Genomic DNA, 21,006 nt, shown 5'->3' with positions numbered 1-21,006 from the left:
AAAATGCATCTCCTATTCTAAGTGCAACATCATTCTCACTAATACTTCTCATGGTAATTCACTACTAATGCACAACAGTACTCTTCAGTCACTGCTTGCCACATCGTTGCTCAATCCATTATGACATTTTACTTTTAAATGAAACTCCAAAATTTCTTCTGCAAGCATAAACTAATCATCCCCAAAAAACTACTATCATACCCAAACCCAAACAGTAACCATTTTCTCATTGCATGGTCCCCACCTCAGACCAAATCAGCATAGCGTCTATTCTCATTAAAACCTTTAGCCTCCAGGTGCATAAAAGGCACAATTACGCTTACTTGGCATGGAAATTACACTTCCCCTTTTTAAATAATGCTGGCATAGTCACTCAGGAAATGGTGGCACACTTGGGCAGCCTCATGCAACCCTGCCAATGTCTCCTCATGTACCAGGGGGCCTGTTCCTGGCAGACTCCAACAGGCCATCCTTGCCCCAGGCTCCATGGGGCAGGATGCTTCTGACACCCCTGGGTGGTCGCCTGCAACAGCCCTGGGGGCTGACTAAAGCAGTACTTGGTGGCTGACTCAAACAGCCCTGGGTGCTTTCCATTTCTCCTCTTGCATAAGGTTGTTAGGGTTGCTTTCTATTTCTCCAGACTCTTGGACAGCCTCTAATGACTCCTGGCCTCAAACAGGGCACTCTCCCTTCTTCCCAGGGGTCTCCTCTGACAGGCTGTCCCTTCCAGCCGTGGGTGATTTCCATTTCTCCAGACTCTTGGACAGCCTCTAATGACTCCTGGCCTCAAACAGGGCACTCTTCCTTCTTCCCAGGGGTCTCCTCTGACAGGCTGCCCCTTCCAGCCCTGGTGGACTGGCTCAAACAGCCCTGGGTGGTGGGCGCAAACAGTCTATGGGGGGCAGTGGGCTCTCCCTCTCTCCTTTCAGTCACTTGTCCTCTTGCCTGCACCCCCCGCAGCAGAGTCTCTTCTCCTCTCTCACATGACATCACACAGGTACCTGTATCTCCTTTTGCTTCACTTGGTGTCCACTCCAAGGTCCTCCTTCACCATACCTTGGACCATCCTCGTCGCCAATTGTTATGACCAGCTCTTGGTCATAGGGTTCACTCCAAGGGACACTCAGGATACACAGGCCAGGTACGCATAGTGGTTACTTTATTAGCTTCTTAGGTTACAGGATCAGATGTCAACAAGTCATTAGGAGATAAAGAGAAAAGGGACAGGAGCCCACTGGCTCCCACCACCCAGGCTCACATAATCTAACTGCCTGGGTTAGAACCCATTCAACCCCAAACATTCTAATCTCACACTCCAGACTCACAGCCTACATTCTGATGGTGACATCAATCCTGGCTCAGCACACATGCAAGTATAAGAGCCAACCCTAACAATCTGTTATCTACATCTGAAGAAGGGTCTAATAAAGCCCAAAACACGTAATGTAAGATAGGAGTTGTCGCTGTAAAGAAGAAGCAACTTGAACAGGACATTGAACACAAAAAACCCTATCAGGATATCAGATTAATATGGAGTCACTCAAGTGCATTTTTTAAATTTCTTTACAAAGAACAAGTTACTCTCTTACCTGGTAACGTTCTTTCGATGGGATGGTCCGACGACGTATTCCATATCTATGATAGTAATCACCACAGATGTGCTGCTTTGGAAAATCTTCAGCGTCTGCGTCCTGCGTCAATGATGTCGATACGCCGCCCTCGAAGATCTCCTCCGACGGCCGACGTCACTGGATGTTACAAGTAGGACGCACGATGCCCGTAGCCTCAGTTGCAGTTTTTTCCCAGAACTTGTGGCACCAGTCTTCTGTCAGTCTGACCACACAAAGCCTTGCAGAAACGTAAGCTGCAATCGCATAAGAAATTCTGTAGCAGGGAAGGCAGGGAGGGAGCAATATGGAATATGTCGTTGGACCATCCCATCGAAAGAACGTTACCAGGTAAGAGAGTAACTTGTTCTTCGAGGGGATTGGGTCCTCCGACGTATTCCATATCTATAACAGACTCCCAAAGCAGTACCAATGCAAGGAGGTGGGAAAATAATTTAGAAAACAGAAATTTAGAATGCCCAATCAAATTGCAGAGTAAAGGACCGCCTTGCCAAAGGCCAGAGCCTGCCCACGGATGGAATCGAGGGAGTAGTGACGTACAAAAGTATGGACCGAAGCCCAGGCGGCTGCATCACAGATGTTACGAATAGGAACACCCCTCTGTAGGGCAGTAGAGGCAGCCATACCCCTGGTAGAATGGGCCCGCAAGCCGACCGGTGGATCCTTACCCGCCAAGCGGTAACACTCGGAAATAGCCAGAATAATCCAGCGAGACAAAGTCTGTTTCGTCACAGCTTGTCCCAAATGCTTTCCAGTGTAACCAATGAAGTGTTGATCCTCTACTCTGACCCGGGACATGCGTGAAATATAAAAGCTTAACGCTCTCCGCGGATCAAGCCTATGGAGCCTCTCCTCTTCCTTACCAGGATGTGGAGGAGGATAAAACGCCGGAACAACAACCTTCTGGCCTAAATGAAATTCCGACACCACCTTCGGAAGAAAGGAAGGACGAACTCTAAGGACAACCCTTTCCTTATGAAACACAGTGAAGGGTGGCTTAACTGAAAGTGCCTGTAACTCACTCACTCTGCGAGCGGAAGTGACCACAACTAAAAATACAGTTTTAAGAGTTAACAGTCTCAAAGGGCATGAATGCAAAGGCTCAAACGGAGCACCCATCAGAAATTTGAGAACAAGGTTCAAATCCCAACCGGGCACCTGGAAAGGTGACGGAGAGAACACATTAGTGAGCCCTTTCAGAAACTGAGAAATTAAAGAAATTTTAAAATAGGAACACTCTTCAGACGAGCACTTAAATATGGACAGCGCCGCCAAGTAACCTTTAACGGTACCCACTTGCAAGCCCCTGTGGGTCAAAGAAAGCAAAAAAGACAGAACCATGGGAATGTCACATGCAAAAGGATCCACATTCTTAACCCTGCACCAGTCGCAGAACTTACGCCAACGGCAACGGTACAGGGACTTTGTTGCAGGCCTTCTGGCCGAGAGCAACACCTCCATCACGTCTTCAGGGAGGTCCCAATCCTTATACCTCAACCTTTCAGAAACCAAGCGTGAAGGTTGAGGGATCTGACCTCTGGATGGAGAACCTGACCCCCCCTCCCGTGAGAGCAGATCGTCTCGGTAGGGAAGACGACGTGGAGGGCAGATGGACAAGTCGAGAAGGTCCGGTACCACGTCCTCCGGGCCCACGCCGGAGCAATGAGGATCATCCGGGAACCGAACCTCCGTAACCTCCGCAGTACTTGCGGGATGACGGGGACTGGAGGAAACGTGTACAGCAGTGGGAATGACCACTCCACCACGAACGCGTCTCCTAAGGCTCTTTTTGGAGGAAATTCCCACGATCAGAACCTCTCGCAATTCCGGTTGACACTGGAGGAGAAGAGATCCACGTGAGGGGTCCCCCAAAGGGCAAATATCTCTAGGAGAATCTCCTGAGCCAACTCCCACTCGTGAGAGATTGCGCTCTGCCTGCTCAGAGCGTCCGCCGTCTCGTTTTTGTCTCCGGCCAGCTGAACTGCCGAGATCGAAACTTCCTGCTGGATTGCCCAGAACCAGAGCTGCATCGCCTCCCTGCACAGAGGAAGTGACCCTGCCCCCCTCTTTTTGTTGAGGTAGTGCATGGCCACCGTGTTGTCCGTCAGGTTCAGGACATTCTTCCCTCGCACGTTCAGCAGAAAAGCCTTCAGGGCTAGCCTGATGGCCCTCACCTACAACAGATTGATATGGAGTCTGGACTCCGACGGAGACCAACGACCGCTGTCAACTCATTGGCATGAGCTCCCCATCCTGTGAGGGATACGTCCGTCAAGATCGTCACCTTCGGCCAGGGCAGCCAAAATGGGGCCCCCTTCATCAGATTTTCTTCGACGGCCCACCACAGAAGGTCCTGGGTGACCGAGGACGGCGCCTGAACAGGGTCCGACATCCTGCCGGAGGACTGAGACCACTGGAGCTTGAGTGCCCATTGCAAAGATCTCATCCGCAACCTGGCCTCTGGCACCAGAAGAATGCAGGACGCCATGAGGCCGAGCAATCTCAAGAACTCGAACGCTGGGAGACTCTGGGCAAGCTGAAACTTGTGCACCATCTGCTGAATGTGATGAGCCCTCACCTGGGGAGGAAAACACTGCCCCAGGGACGTGTCGAGCACTGCAATGATGTACTGGAGCCTCTGAGTTGGTGTCAAATGGGACTTCTTTAAGTTGAGGGAGAAGCCCAGCTTGTGGAGGGAGTGGCAGGTGACTGACAGATGATCCAGGACTTGCTCAGGAGAGCACGCCCTGATCAACCAATCGTCCAGGTAGGGGTAGACGTGAATCCCCCCTTTCCTGAGGTGCGCTGCCACCACTACCATGAGCTTGGTGAAGACCTTCGGGCGGAGGTCAATCCGAACGGCAGGACCCGAAACTGAAAGTGAGAGTCGCCAACCGCAAACCTCAGGTACTTCTTGTGCTTTGGATGTATCGGCACATGAAAATAAGCATCCTTGAGGTCAAGAGACACCAACCAGTCCTGAAGTTGAAGGGCCTTTAGGACTTGAGAGAGAGTAACCATCTTGAACTTGTCCTTCCTGAGGAGTTTGTTCAAACCGCGCAAGTCCATGATGGGTCTCAATCCCCCGTCTTTCTTGTAAATCAAAAAATAAGTGGAATACCATCCCTTGTTCCTCTCCACTACAGGCACCAGTTCTATGGTGCCTTTCTCCAGCAGGGATTGAATTTCCTGCGCAAGGAGTGGATCCGGACTCTTCAAAGAGAGATTCCTCGGTGGATTGTCTTGAGGCCTCTGCCGGAGGGGAAGACAGTAGCCATGGGTTATGATCTCCAGAACCCACACAACTGAAGTAATGGCGCACCCCTCTGCAAGATGCTGTGCCAGCCTTCACCCAACCAGCGAACCATGGGACATGGCCTCATGACTGAGCTGAAGCGGCTGCGGCGTTGCCTGAGGGCAAAGAGGCAACAGCCCGAGCGGCCTTGGCACCTCGAGTACCTTGTTTTCCACCTCTGGCACTCCTACGGTGGCCCCTTTGACTGGCAGCTCCTCTCACTTTACCAAAGGATGAGTAATAACGAAAGGAACTTCCCCTCCATTGCTGTCCCCTAGGACGAAAAGGCGGAGGTTGGCAAACTGCAGCGCCCATCGACTTTGCTGCAGCTTTGGAGGTCTGCAACCTCTCAAGGCTCTCGTCAGCCTTGCTGCCAAAAAGATGTTCCCCGTCAAAGGGCATGTTGAGGAGCCGGACCTGCACATCAGGAGCAAACCCCGACTTCCGCAACCACGCAAACCTGCGTATTACGGTGCTCGCCGACATGGAACGGCTGACGCAATCTGCCATGTCCAAACCCGAATGAACGGCCTCACACATGGCATCCTTGCCATCCTGAAGCATGGCAAGGAAACCATCCCGTTCGTCCCCTTCGGAAATATGTTCAGCCGCTAAGGAAACACAGTTCCACAGAGTGTGCGTGAAACGTGACAAGGCACATACGGAGTTGGCAGCCTGAAGCGCCATACCCCCTGAAGAAAACACTTTCTTCGCCCAGCCGTCAAAACACTTGTTGTCCCTATCAGGAGGGATGGTAGGATACGACGCCTGCTTTGCCGGGGCCGTAGCCGCCTGCACCACCAAACTCTCCGGAGTGAGGTTCTTGGTCAAGTAGCAGGGGTCGCTACTGGCTGGGCGGTATTTTCGCGGCAAAGACTTGCCCACTGCCGGGAGACTCTCCGAAGCAGTCCAAGCCGCCGCCACCCTTCTCTGTAGAGCCATATGGAACGGCAGTACCGGGTCAGTTGGTGGACCTTGGTCGAGGATATCCGTAAGGTCATCCTGAAGAAAATCCCCTGGGGGAGCAGACCACCCCAAGTATTCGGTGACCCTAGACATAAGGCGCTGGTACAAGGAGAGAACGCAAAGCCCACCACAAAACTCCTACCCAGGCGCAATGGAAACCTCGGACACAGACCAACTGGCCCGATTGCTTGGGGAACTAAGAGCAGAGGTACATGCAGCTCGTCAGGAAACAAACTCTTTGAGAAGAGAGCTGATAATATCCAAAGAGCGAACGGAGGACCTCGCTAGGCAATTACTACAAACGCAGGCAGGACAGACTCCTTTGCCCGCTCCAGGAGTAAGTTACCCTTCAGCATCCTCAAATCCAGTGCAAATCAATCTACCCGGTAATGTGCCTTTGGCTCCACCCGAACGCTTTTCTGGTGACCCAAAGAAATTTGCAGTGTTTATCAACCAGTGCCGCCTACACTTCTTATGTCGCCCAGCTGCCTTTCCAACAGACCAGACCAAGGTGGCTTTCGTGCTTTCTTATCTCAGTGGCAGTGCCGCAGATTGGTCGATCTCTTTGGTCACTCAGGATGATCCGGTCCTTCACGATTTTCAGGCCTTCCAGTCCAGCATGGAAAAACTGTTTGCAAGACATGCCCAGGGGCAGGCCTTGGACTATGAACTCCTTTCGTTACGACAGGGTAATCAAGACCTCTTGACTTATATTGCCTCATTCAATAGACGTATAGTGGAAACTCAATGGCCGGAGGATAAAAGAATAACGCTTTTCTACAGAGGCCTGCGTGGAGAGCTCAAGGATGTGTTAGCTCAAGAATGCTCAGACTATATTGACTTAGTTGTCCAATTAGACCACCGATTACAGAACAGGAAGGCTGATCGTTCCAAATTTGATACCCGAGTATTTTCTAAACCACAGACCTCTACTAGGGGAGCCGACACCGTGGAACCCATGCAACTAGGGGGCATGAAAGGACCTTTAACTCAAAAGGAGCGGGAAAGAAGAAGACAGCTGCAATAATGCCTCTATTGCGGAAACTCGGGGCACTTTCTTCGAGACTGCCCAGTGAAACCAGCTAAGAAGGCTGTAGGAGCCGCAGATCCCTGTACCCAAAATTCTGAGCAGGGAAACGACCTAGCCCGACAAGTCTAGAGGTCCTCTTGCCGAGCGTTAAAATCGGTCCCGTGACCTCGCATTTCATGGTGCCTATGGTCCTCATTAGCCCAGAACGTCTGGATCGTTTGCATGCAATTGAAGCTTACATCGACAGTGGAGCAATCGGTAATTATGTGGACCGTGAAATGGCATCAAGGATGAATCTACCTCTTGTCCCTAAGGCAGTAAAAGACGTCATTACTACAGTGGATGGCACGGAGATAGCCTCCGGACCAGTAACGCATGCCACCCAAGAAGTGACGTTAGTGAGCCAAGATGGACACCGGGAGAAAATCGTGTTCGATGTGATCAAGGCCCCTCAGTTCCAGATCATTCTGGGAACTCCTTGGTTAGAGAAGCACAATCCTCAGATCGATTGGCGAGCAAAGACGGTTCAGTTTCCAGAATGTTTTACCACTTGTTATCCTCGGCCTGATGTTTCACTGGCAGCGATCTCTTCCGAGGTTCCCAAATTACCTCCCGAATACCAGGAATTCCAAGACGTCTTTCGGAAGGACCAAGCTAACACCCTGCCTCCTCATAGGTCCTACGACTGTCAAATAGACCTGATACCCGGAACAACTTCTCCTTGTAGTAGGATTTATGCCCTCACCGAGCCAGAGAATCTTCACCTCAGACAATATCTGGACCAATACCTAGCTAACGGGTTTATCCGTCCTTCAAAATCTCCAGCTTCCTCGGCTTTGTTCTTCGTTCCGAAAAAGGAAGGAGACCTTAGGACTTGCATAGATTACCGCGCCCTGAATCAAATCACAGTTAAAAACAGATACCCGTTACCTTTGATCCCTGAACTCCTGGACCAAGTCAAAGACGCATGTATTTATACAAAGTTGGATCTCAGAGGAGCCTACCACTTGGTACAAATAAAAGAGGGCGATGAATGGAAGACGGCATTCCGCACCAAGTATGGGCTGTTCGAATATCAAGTGATGCCCTTTGGACTTTGTAACGCTCCTGCCGCTTTTCAGTATTTTATGAACAATGTCCTTAGAGAACTCATAGATGTGTGTGTTGTTGTCTACATTGATGACATCCTCGTCTATTCATCATCTGAAGAGGAACACCAGAGACACGTCAAAGAGGTTCTCGAGAGATTGCGTCAACATAACCTTTTTGCTAAACTTGAAAAATGTGTTTTCAACACAACTGAAGTTGAGTTCCTGGGATTCATATTGTCACCTGACGGAGTCCATATGGATTCAAAGAAAGTCGATGCAATCATTAAGTGGCCATCACCAACCTCTGTAAAAGGAGTTCAAAGCATGTTGGGCTTCGCTAACTTTTACCGCAGATTCATTCCTGAATTCTCTCGGATAGTCCAGCCCATCACCGCTCTGTTAAAGAAGAACAAACGTTTTGAGTGGTCTACTGAAGCAGAACAAGCTTTTCAGGACTTAAAAGCTAAATTCATTTCTGCACCTGTTCTAAAACATCCTCGCCCAGAACTCCCCTACATCGTGGAAACGGATGCTTCTAGTCTTGCTATGGGGGCAGTTTTATCACAAAGAGATCCGGTCACACACCAATTACATCCGGTAGCCTTTTGGTCCCGCAAATTCTCGGCTCCCGAGATCAACTATTCAATTACAGACAAGGAACTTTTAGCCATCAGATCGGCCTTTAAAGCCTGGCAGCATTATCTTTTGGGAGCCAGACACACAGTCACCGTAATGACTGATCACCGCAATTTACAATATCTAAAGACAGCCAAAGCTCAGTCTTCCAGACAGCTTCGCTGGGCTCTGTTTCTGGCTGAGTTTGACTTTATAATTACTTATCGACCAGGCAGTAAAAACGGAAAAGCAGATGCTCTCTCCCGGATGGGAGTAGATGAACATTTGACCAATCCAGAACCAATACCCATAATCCCAGAACAAAGGATTTTGGGTTTGGTCAGCGCTCAATCCTTTGAAGACATCAAGACTACAGTCAAATCACTCCTAAATCCGGCCGATTTGCAGGACTGGCAATTAAAGGGAAAAGAATTCTCAGTGGATCAAGACCTACCATATTTCCGAGGACGATTGTACTTGCCCTGTGAGAAAATACAAAAACAAGTAATCTCCTGTTATCACGACTCTCTAATGGAGGGTCACCCTGGCATTACCAAAACCATGGAAAAGATCAAAAGACATTTCTGGTGGCCATCATGGAAGAAGGATATTAGAGACTTTGTAATCTCCTGCGGTGTGTGTGCCCAGAATAAAAGTCAGAAGGAGAAACCAGCCGGCCTATTACATCCACTAGACATCCCTCCCTGTCCATGGCATACCCTGTCCATGGATTTCATCACGGACTTACCTCCATGCTCAGGGTATAATACCATTTTAGTAGTCGTGGATCTATTCTCCAAGATGGCTCACTTCATTCCCCTGAAGGGCCTACCTTCAGCTTCAGTATTGGTCCGAGAATTCTTAGAAAACATCGTTCGGTTACACGGTTTTCCCTCGGTTTTGGTCTCCGATAGGGGAAGTCAATTCATCTCCCACTTTTGGCGAAGTTGCTGTCGTCTAGCCCAAATTGATGTAAGACTTTCAACCAGTCACCATCCCCAAACTGACGGACAAACCGAGAGGACAAATCAGACTTTAGAGCAATATCTACGTTGCATGCTCCAACAAACTGAAAACCCTTGGAAGGATATTCTTTGGATCGCTGAATACGCTTACAACAATTCGACTCATTCTGGAACCGGGAAGACTCCCTTCTTCCTATTATACAGACACCATCCTAGAACCTCTAACCTGGATCCTCCCCAAGAATTCGAAACACCTGCTGTGGATTACTTGCACTCGGAGATCACTCGTGCTTTTAAGGAAGCCACTGCCCATCTGCAAAGAGCTAAAGCTCAATTCAAAAAAGGAGCTGATCGACACCGTAAAGAGGCCCCTCACTACGCAGTAGGAGACCAGGTCTGGTCATCCACTAAGCACCTGCCTCTAAAAGGACCCCGCACCTTCATCCCAAGATACCTTGGACCCTATCTCATCTCTGCCATAGTTAATCCGGTGGCTGTCAAATTGGAATTACCTGCGCATATGAAAATACATCCAGTCTTTCATGTCTCCTTATTAAAACCAGTACAACCAGAAACCCGATTGACTAAACTCCCAGAACCTGTTTTGGTAGAAGGAGAACTTGAATTCGAAGTAAAGAACATCCTAGACTCCAAAATCGCCAAATCTAAATTATATTACCTGATTGATTGGAAAGGATACGGCCCCCAGGAAAGATCTTGGGAACCCTCAGAATATGTCCACGCACCTCGTCTGGTCAAAAAATTCCATCTGAATCACCCCGACAAGCCAAAACCCCCGGAGAAGACACGCTTAGGAGGGGCCTTGGGGGGGGGGGTGCTGTCATGATCACTGCTTCCAAGGAGCCAGGACCAGCCCAACGTTCTTGGAAGCAGGCCCCTAATCCTAAGCCTAGGCACCAGCCGGTCCCTACTGGGACCTTTTGGACCTTGTCCTGGCGCCGGTGGCACCAGGCTCATCAAAGCCATCGGTCCCGGCACTGGAAGCGCCGGGCTCATAACATGTGTGAAGATGCTTGGGTGGACTTACCTGCAGCAGACCATGCTGCTTACTTACCAGCTACATAGGAATCCTCTGTAAGCCGGAACTATTTTCTTACCTGGGTGGGGCAAGCTCCACGCCCTGGATACAACACTGGAACTCTTCTGGAACAGGAACTCTTTTCTTACCTAGGCGGGGCCGTGGAGGAAGACGCCTCATCACTCCTAGGCTATTTAAACCACACCCGATTGATGAAGCGTGCTTCGCGTTATTCTGCATTTGCAGCAGAACGCTCACCGAGTCTGTTCCAGCTTTTCTTCTTCCGATCCTGTACCTGCAAGAACAATACTTACCATTCCAGTATCCAGTCTTCAGCAGCGCCTGTAAAAGACAAGAAACAACAGGTTAGCACGACGACTTCACATGCAACGCATTCCTTACCTGGTCCATCGGCAGCAACCATTTCTTCACGCTGCACCTCCGCCTGTGGAGACAAAAGCATAGTTATTACTTACCGGCAATCCGCGAATTCCGGATGTTTTCAACACTGCAACCCAGCATCTGAAAGACAAAAGAAGAGACATTAGACAGGTATTTACTTACGCCCATCGCGCTCTCCACAATAGAGCGCCTGCAACTACTCCGGCGTTTTCCATCACCTCTTCAGCACAAACTCACAGCTGTGAAGGAAAAAGACAGTTAAAGCGCTTGCATTTACTCACGCATTTCCAAGCGCTTCTTTCCAAGACTCTGGCTCCAGTTTTGGCTCTCTTCATTCCATCTTCTAACGCTAGAGCCCTGCAAAACAAATAGAACAAAGCATTATTCCGAGCCCTGTTCAATACTTACGTGTCCACGCACCTAAAGACTATATGGACTAAAAGGTGTCCGGAAACTCACCGCTCGTGCTGTTAACGGCGGTTGCGATCCTCTGATGTTAAGAGGTCTACGTTTCACCCAGTGAAGGAACTGGCAACGGCACCCTGCACCAGACGCAGATGGAGAGCCCAGCATTCACCTATCTAAGGTGAGCACGTTCGCCTGGGGGCTCTACGGAGAAGCTTAGACGAGAGAGAGAGAGAGAGAGAGAGAGAGAGAAGGACACTCAATTGCCCAGATCTTTAACCCCATATATTCTTTCATCTGCAGAAATCTCACCCTTCGAGTTCGACACACAGTGCGAAGAGGCTCAGCCCCAGAAGCCAATCGAGTCCTGCACGTCACTTTTCGAGTCACAGACTCCTTCCTGCCTAGACCAGTGCCTCCGTGGGAATCAGGTGAGCATTACAGTGGGATAAGCGACCCGCCGACGGGCGGAGTCCTCGGATGAGGACGGGGAAGGTGACCGAAGACGGCGCTTCTGGGAGTGCCTCGAAGAGGCAGAGGAGTGGCAGGACCGACTCCGGAACCGAGACCCACTGGACTTCTGACGACGATGCGGAGAGTCGCCCCTCGAATCGTCCGTCGAAAGCCCCGCAGACCTCGATTTCCGTGGCTTGGACACCTTACCTACCGACAATTTCTTCTTGCGCTCCCGCAAGGCATTGGACGTAAGCGACGGGCAGTCGACACAATCATCCGTGTCATGGGCCTCCCCGAGGCACCAGAGGCAGGCGTCGTGCGAGTCTGTCACCGACATCTTGGACCCACAGTCCCCGCACTTCTTAAAGCCTGGACGCGGGGTGGAAGACGAGGTAGACATCATGAAGGATATACTTTTCACAATACGAACAGGTTCGAAGAACCGGAAAGAACAGAAACTCCAAAGAGTCGAGGCGTGCTGAGATCTCCGAAGCAAACACGTTCGCGGAAAAAACTGAACTGAGGCTACGGGAGTTGTGCGTCCTACTTGTAACATCCAGTGACGTCGGCCGTCGGAGGAGGTCCTCGAGGGCGGCGTATCGACGTCATCGACGCAGGACGCAGACGCCGAAGATTTTCCAAAGCAGCACAGCTGTGGTGATTACTGTCATAGATATGGAATACGTCGGAGGACCCAAACCTCTCGAAATGTATGTTTTGCCCCAAATTGATGAACATTCAACCGAATTCTGCATATATTGTGTTAAAAATAAGAAAAATTACATACAATGTAATGACTGTAAATTACAATGTGTATGTATCACTAATTATGTTGTTTGAAAATTAAGAAAAAGTTTGTCTGTAAAATACATTTTTAACGTATACAAATAATCTTTTCCAGAAATTCATAGAGAATTAGTGAATTTTCATTTACCACCAGTATTTCAAACTCTTCCAATTATATCGGACAAAAGTGTGCCCTTGTCATTGCCTCTCGTTGACCACGGAAAGCCATTTTTCTACAATTACTCTTGATATCATGCCTTCCTCACAGAAGGTAGCCCCCTTTCAAGTATTATTGAACTTTGTTGTGAAAGGTCTAAGCCCGACAGAGGGGGATCCACGTGAACTTGGTTGTGAAAGGTGTGAGTGTGACAAAGGGGACCTACGTGAACTTTTTGTTGAAATGTTATTTTGGAAATCTGGAAAGAGACACTTTACGTGGAAGGCCAGGCGGGCCTCGATCCATTTTTGGAACTGTTTTGTGCTGGAAGCCTGAGTCAGAGTGTGCCATCCTGCCTACGGAGACCGCCTTACTCTGTGTTGCCCAACGTGGGGAGGAGAGCTGATTCAGCCACATGTATTCTTTATATTCAAACACTGATTTTGTCTTTACGTGCATATTCCTTTAATACACTTTTTGTACAAGAGATACGGTAGGCATTAGGTTTTGTTAGCATAGGCCATTTTGATTTAACGGACTTCACTAGGACTGTTTTATTAATTATTTGATTGTCGAGACTACTCCCATCCTAGTTATGGGTATAATTATAGGTATAATAGGGTGTTATCCGCACATTGGTAGACTAATATGTTGGAATCATTTAGAAGGGATCCCAAGGGCTCCATGTATCGATAAAAGATCCCCACGGAGAATACTGAGACTTCCATGGCTTCCCAGGTGTCTGGAAGGTAGTCTGATCTGAAATTGCCCACGTGGACTGCTAGATACCTGTCCAAATGTTCAGGTGAAGTTGAGAACTGTACCAGAGATGTCCATTTAGTTTGTGAGTAGGTTGATCAGTGTGAGGTGGTCTACCATGTTGAATATGGCATGGAGGTCAAGGAGGACCAGGAGGCATGAGTCACCTTTATCCATGATATTAAGTGCATCATCTTTGGCCTGGATGATGACTGTTTCAGTGCTTGATTTTGGTCTAAACCCAGCTAGGTAACCCCAGTGAAATCTGTGCTGGTTAATCCGATCATTGAGTTGATTTACAACTGCCATCTCAATGATTTTTTTCAAAGATTTGGAGGCTAGCGTTTCGTCAGTAGTTCAAGAGATTGGGCCTCATTACAAGTGTGGCGGTCTGGAAATAAGGGAGCCGGTAGCAACGAACCGGCACACTTTCCAGACCGCCACACTCCAATTCTGTGAGAGGGGGCAGTTACGCCCGGCAGGTCTGACCTGCCAAATGTAATGACCCCTGCCTGCAGAGTTTTCATAGAAGCACCGGCACCGTTGACAACAGTGCCAGTGCTTCCGTGAACCCATTCCCATGGAATCCTATGGTACTACATGGGAATGGGGACTTACCGATTCCGCCACCTGACTTCCAGATCCGCCGGGACTTGTAATGTCCTGGTGGCACCAGGAAGTCAGGCGGCAGAACAGTGTTATGAGGTTGCCGGCAACCTGCCAGTCACCCCAGGGGATTACCGCCAACTTCGTAATGAGGCACATTGTCTGGAAACAATGTGGATTTTTTTAGGAGAGGGCAGATTAGTCCTGTTTTTATGGGAAGATGCCTTGCATGAGTAAGGCATTTACTATTTCAAGGAGGGGGAGAAGGTGGCACCCTTGATCTGCTTTAGGATGGCAGTTAGGAGGGCATCATCATTTTATATGGTTGGTTTATGTGGCACAACAGGGTGACCGGGATCCATAGGGTTGAAGTCAAGAGGGTGAAGGTGGTCCAGGCTTGGGTCATGCGCTTTGGGATCAAGAGCGTGGGAGAGGGGGCAACCAATTTTGAGGTATAAATCTGAAGTCATATGTCAAAGATCTTGTTCATAAAAAACAGTTAGTAGTGTTGCATTTTTCTGGAGGCTCAAGGATTACCAAGTCAGGCAGTGGTTTTGCGCAGTGTTTGATTCCATGAAAAGAGCTTTATTCCTATTGGTGGCCGCCAAGAAAGTTGATGAGTAATATGTAGTTTTGGCTTCGAGGATGGGAGGCCAGAGCATACTGTGTGAGGCCTTAAAGGCACGAAGGCCCTCATTCCTCTGCTTTTTATACCAACATTTCATGAGTGACGGAGTGGCTAGCTTATAGTTGGTGATAAACCCTGATACAACCTTGTTTCATGAGTGCATGTGCATTAACCAGTACCATTATGAAATAGTTTCAGAGGGAACTCCTTATAGGTGTGACTTGAAGACATGGGCCCTCATTAAAAGTGTGGCAGTCCGAAAACAACGTGCCGGTAATTCTGATTACTGGCACTCATTCCGGACCCAGCACTACGAGAGGGAATGCTGACAGCAGCCGATAGCACAGGTAACTGAAACTGCAGGACCCTTGTGAATCAGTGCCGGGAACCACCACGGAAAGGAGCCAGCATTACAACTGAGAATTTCCCAGAAACACAGGCACAAAAATGCTGGTGTCACCAGGAAAACAAGCAACGCGGAGCATGCAGTAACCAGGCCCAGGTGTGGAGGAACAGGCCACACATGCACTCAATTCACACAGCTGCACACAATGAGCACAGGGACTGCTGAAAAGGACCACACACACCTTCCAACCTAACCATGCTGCCACTCACAGCAACAGTCATGGACATGGAGGTGCTGCATGAAGGTGTGCAGCTCTATTAGCAGGAGGTGCAACAGTGGCAACAGGCTGGCAGGCAGTGGAGGAGGATGAAAAGGTGAATGCAGAGGAACAATGAGCAGCAGGTTGTGCCCCAGAGGCGTGCACCTATACCCTGCACAAGGGCCACACTCTGGACCATGACTGACAGGCATATCCAAACACTTTACTGCCTGAACAGGGAGACCATCCTTGCAATAGTTGACCTCATCCAGGATGACATCCAGAGTCTCATTGGTATCCGGACTGCCATACCGCCGCTGTTTTAGGGGGTGTCTGTGCTGCATTTTCTTGCCACAGGCACATTCCAGCACACCGTCTGGGATCTGGAAGGCCTCTCAAAGCCAGCATTTTCAATTGCGCTTGTGCAGGTCCTGGATGCCCTCCTACGTCGTGTGTCCCAGCACATCGCCCTGCCAATGACACAGGCAAAGGTGAATGCTACCAAGGTCCACTTCCATGCCTTGAGGGCATGCCTAATGTATTGGGAGCAGTGGACTGCACACACAGAGTTAGTGGCTGCCCACGACACAGAGGAGGTTATCGGAACAGAAAGCTGTACCACTCTATGAATGTGCAGGTCATCTGTGATGCAGATCTGACAATCGCACACTGCTGCGCACGCTTCCCGGGTTCAACAAATGACTCCATGGCCATGCGCAATAGCATGCTGCCTGGGTACATGGTGCGTTATGGTGGACAGCAGACCTGGCTATTGGATGAGTCAAAGGATCAACACACACACACGCCACATTGCATGTGCAACAGGGCAAGCAGGGTGTTCACTGTCACTAGTGCATGGCCCACAGGCACCATGCAAATGCAGGGACACATTCTCCAGGCAATAGTGTGTGGCAATGACTGGCATGTACCACATGAGTCAACGGAAGGACACACAATCTGGGCATGGATGTACAGGCACATGTAATGCACCACAGGGACCAGAAAGCATCACACATGTCACAAAGCACGGCATATCCTCACTATGCCCCACCCACCACCACCAACCCATGCTTGGGCATCAGATCCTACACATGTCCTGACCAGCATTATTTGTCATAGGGTGCAGCAAGGTGAATGAGGGCCCGCAAGCCCGCACACCCAGCATGCACTGCCCAAGCATGCACTGCCCAGTCACCTCAATAATATGGCCTCAATAATATGGCCCTCACTGTGTCCATTTCCATGCAGGTGACTTCCGCTACCCCTTACTACCATGGCTGACAACCCCTCTGAGACATCCACAGAGCCACCAGGAAACAGCTTTCAATCGGGCTCAGAACAAGAGGGACAATAGAGCACACCTTTGTACTGTCCAAGGCACGGTTTCGTACAGGCCACTGAAAGTGGGAAAGATAGCTCTGGTCTGTGCCATGTTACACAATATGTGCATCCGGCGGAACATTCTGCTGCCCCTGGACATGGTCATGCCTCGGTTGGACGATGATGGCAGTGACGTGGATGCAGCTGCATAAATGGGAATACACCATCACAGTGATGACAGGGATGGGCCTGCAGCCCATCAGGAACTCACACAGAACTACTTCTGAGCACACAGCACCTTCACACCACCCATGGCACACACTGCATGTGATGCAACGCAAAAATAAAGCACTCCAGTACACAAATTGAATGTCCGGACATGAATTCATATGCTTAACCATGTGTATTATTGCATGAACAATTAACACCTCTCACTATCCCCACCCACTAAACCACCCCAATAATCCACCCAGTAACCCACCCCACGATAACCCCACACTAACCCACCCACCCCAACTAAGCCTCCCGACTAAGCCTCCCAAACACACCGTCCCGAAAACACTCCCTAGGTAGCATCAGTGTCACTTGATGTCTGGAACTGACTCACTTCCGTAGCTTCTTAACACCGGACCTGCCCTCTGTGGCGAGCCTGATAGGCGCAGGGGTCGGCACCTCAGGCTTCTCTGTTGGGAGCTGGCAGGCATGGTGATGGTTGAGGGTGGGTTGGAACCTGCCATGTCCCTGAGCTCCAGTGCCACCTGCAGAGAAATGGTGAGGGACTCAGCAAGTGCCGGGATCGCCTTGTTCCCGTCCCAGACCCTCTGTGCGAGGCACCACGAGCAAGATGGTAGTGGACATGAGTGGACTAATTAGGAGATTCCGCCATACTGGGCCTTGTGTCATTGTTACTATGCAGGTGTAGGGAACAATGTCGTGCAGGGGTGAGAGGAGTGCGGGGACTGGGATCGGAGGGGGTCTAGTGCAGGGGGAAGGGGGCATAAGGGTATGAGCATGTGTTGATGAGAGCCACATGGGCAGGTGGCAGGGGTAAAAGGGGGAGCAGAGTACAGAGCAAAGGATGGAGTGGTCCAGATTTGGGATAGTCAGGATCCATGGAGCCTTTGTTAGTTAACCAGGAGGGCCATGGCAGGGGGAATCTTGGTCCTCCCCCTTCCTGGCGGTGACATAATGTACTCCTGGCTGGCACATTCCAACAAAATATAACGGTGGACTGTGCCTGTAGGCTGTGTCCACATAGAGTACACAGATCTATGCGTTTGTCGTGGTGTGAGCATAGAAAAATGTGTGTGGATTAGCCTCACACATTTTCCTGAGGATAGTCTACAATTATTCCATTTAATAAAAAATGTCAAAAAGCACAAGCAAGCGCACGCCACCATGAGGATGGTCCCTCACACTGATATTTGAGAATATCACATCCTGGATGTTAAATTCCAGGTGCTGGCACAGCTGCAAGTGTTCACAACCGTCGCTTTAACTCACATATGCTTCCCATTTCGCCATAAATATAATGACAGTTTGAAAATAGAAACACATTGCAATCTTATTTAAAACAGTAGTAATTGTGTCAATCCGACATGCAGTGCACCACTCAGTTAATACTGTTCCTGTTTCTTTAGCATCCCAACCCTTCCAAGTGCATGGACAGGGCATGACAAAGTCATGCCTGCTGCGGCGCAGCCATGTATATATTTACAGAAAATAACACAAACATGCCATGCATTATTCTGAATTAAGAACGACATTTATACTGTTAGTGTACTAAAAAGTGCTTTTCGTTTGCTGCTAAATTTCTATTATTATTATGAACAGAGTTTTACCAAAACAGTCTCAATACATACTCACACAGGCTCAAAGCAATTCTTAAGAGCCCTATCTCAGCCGAAAAAACAAGCACAACTTGCTTGCACGGCTATAACTAAGAAATATGCAAGCATAGCCCTGAACATCAAAAATCAAAACAAAAAAAAACGATCTAAGACATATCGAATAGAGGAATGCATTCATGAACTACTTGACAAACTTCTGCAGGAGACAGAATTGCAAGAAAACACTACGTCCAACTTAAAGTGCCAGATGCAAGCAATGCCTGATGCTTCCTCAGCTAAAGTCTACCCCCAACAAGGTCCAACCACCAAAGGGGAGTTTCAAACACTAGAACAAAGGTTGGAGGAAATAGCAAAATCAGTTGCTCAATACTTAATTCTGCAGAGGTTGGCTAAAGTGCTCTTAAAGTAATGTCACTGCTTGCAGAACCCCTACTTAAAAACACACCCTTGAACCCACTTCACAAGGAACAAACGAAGAAGTCTCACACACACTCTAAGACACTATTACCCGACCTAAGGAGAAAACTAATGATAGACCAACTGCATATTATCATAATTTGATAAGTCAGTGCAGATCCAAACCGTATCCAATTTATGATTTGAACCGACATGCATCCTAAATATATTTAGTGACATACCAAGTCTTGAGGTTCTTACATCTTCTGATATCCATCGAGTGGAGCTCCAAAAAGATATTGATCTGTCCACAGCTAGACTGTGGATACAATCTGGTATTGCTCTAAATGCAATATGGCAGGCAAGACAATCGCTCTATGACTTAGGATTCGGTCTTGATCAAGAACTACCCACTAATCGGTTCAATCACTCAAAGTAATCTAAGGAGCATACCCAACCAAAAAGTACAATCTTATCCTCTTCTATGAAGATCACGTCTACTCAGTCACCCTCATACCCTTGTCGTCAAGTGCAATCGATCGTGAATGATCAACGTCACTCTCAATCATGACTTTTATATCGAGACTAGCAATCCAAGCCACTGATTCTCCAGCGCTACCAATTAGCCAGCTGGAACACCAGGGGCCATAGACATCTCACTAATTCAATAAAAAATGATTTGGGCAAATATTACATTTGCGCGCTGCAAGAAACTTGGCTTGCTAACACCCCAATTTGGGATGATTACACTATTTACACCTGCCTGCCAAAATTAATTTAAAAGGCAGACCAAGCTGGTCTAATGGCAGCAACTAAATTATCAGCAGGACTGCAATTAGAACGATGGGTTGAGCCCAATTTGCGCATACAACTGGTCAAGATAAAAATCCAATCCAGAACTATTGCTCTCAAAAATGTCTACTGGAATCATGTAGCCATAACCATCGACCCATTTTTCCAAAACATGGAAGCAGCATTAGACTTAATCATGACTGATCTAACAATCTTGGTCAGTGATTTGAATATTCATTTCATGGCAAAGACAACTGCTGCTGATGCAATTTTAGAATGTCGATGGACTGCCCTTATGGCTGATAGGCAGCTGATAATGCTAAATGGCGCATTACAAGACGACATACCTCCAAACAGCAGCTGGAGAAGACGCACTCACAAAGCGATTATAGATTACATTTACACAGACAGAATTGTGTTAGCTGTCGTAGAAACATTTGAGATAAAGCATCAAGAGCCCAGTGACCATGAATTATTAAAACTAGTGTGGAGTTGGGAAACTCCTCCATTAGGAATTGTATCGTCTCATTATAATGACAGACTTATAGTTACGGCTGGCCGAAATCATTTGCGATGGACTAGATTTGCATGAACGCATTACATCTGGAGCAACTTCACTGTCATCACATTTAACAAAATCTGATGGTCATTATGTTGCCACTCTACAACTCTTTAAACATCGAGCTTCGAGCTCACATAAACCTAAATTCAGGCACAAGAACTCTTATGATCCTGATCTACAACAAAGAAAAGCATAATTGCGTAAATCAAAGCGGAAAGCTTGCCTTCTATCGGTTCAAGCTAAACTTACCAACATAAAACAGCTAAATACACAATATAAGAATTGGTTAATAGCTTGTAAAACATTAATGCTTCAAAAATATGGAGAAGAGATGCTTTGTGCCATAGCATCTAAAAACTCAAGCAATGTCTGGCACCTGTTAAATCAAGCAAGTCACAATAGATAAGCTCCCTTGCAAATGAATGCAGTCCCTGAACGAATTTGGATCCATACCTGTCTATATGCATCTATGCATCTGTCAAACAGACACATCCCAGATTAGATTACTGTAAAATAACTCTATTAACCTTACTTTTGATCAGGATGATATTCTGTTTTACATTACCAAATTGAACTCTTCAAGAGCCCTGGATCTGGATGGTCTCACCAATCTCATGCTTAAATCCCACCAGGACCACTGGGCCAAAATGCTT

This window comes from Ambystoma mexicanum, chromosome 3q (genome assembly GCF_040938575.1).
Source record: "Ambystoma mexicanum isolate Mex_15411 chromosome 3q, UKY_AmexF1_1, whole genome shotgun sequence".
Lineage (NCBI taxonomy): Eukaryota > Metazoa > Chordata > Amphibia > Caudata > Ambystomatidae > Ambystoma > Ambystoma mexicanum.
The sequence above is the reverse complement of the archived record's forward strand: the minus strand, read 5'-3'. Positions refer to the sequence as shown.